Consider the following 833-nt stretch of genomic DNA (forward strand, 5'->3'; position numbering starts at 1 on the left):
ATTGGTCCAGGAGAGGTTCGAGTCGTTTAAATGATTCGGTTCCTTTGAACTGCTCTTTGACGGCTGATTCAATTATGAGTTTCAGCTTACACAAACGTGCGTTGATAATAGGTAGAAATGGTGTCGGTTTAGTGTTTGATTGGAATTAGGTTTGTCGCTATGACATAAAAAAAAACATTGTTTCTTTAATCTCATTGTGGTTGATTGATATCAAACAAAAGAAAAAATACATACGGGATTCACATCAACTAAATAGTCTTTGTCTCATCATACAGCTTGTTCATATTGTCAGCTAACGTAACCCAGTATCAATAAATAAGATTATTTATAATAAATTCATAATCTGAAAAAGATCTAACGAGTTCGTTGCTGAGGAGCTCAATTTGAGATTCATTTCAACCGATTCATTCAAAGGAACCGGATCGTTTGCAAATCGGACAAAACTTTCCCTCAACTGTTTTCAATATCGGTATACAAATATACATAATTCTTATATAAATTCTATAAGAAAATAAGCAAATCTACCTGTTAATATTCTGTTTCCATTCTCTATAAACTGATTTGATGAGTTTACCATGAAAGTAGGCTACAGTGCTGCAGCAAAGAAAAGACAAGATTTTATAACAATCAACATAAACATAACAAATTGTGATTTTAGCATGTTTTGGACACTAAATTTGCATGAACAAGACAAATATAACCTAAAACTGGATTTACATGCATTAACAATAACAAGACAAATCTAACAATAATCCAAAACTGTGGCATTTGCATGTTTCTTTTTCTTCGTATTGCATATTAAAACAGACAGCACGAACCAGACAAATCTAACA

Source organism: Carassius gibelio, chromosome A2 (genome assembly GCF_023724105.1).
Source record: "Carassius gibelio isolate Cgi1373 ecotype wild population from Czech Republic chromosome A2, carGib1.2-hapl.c, whole genome shotgun sequence".
NCBI lineage: Eukaryota > Metazoa > Chordata > Actinopteri > Cypriniformes > Cyprinidae > Carassius > Carassius gibelio.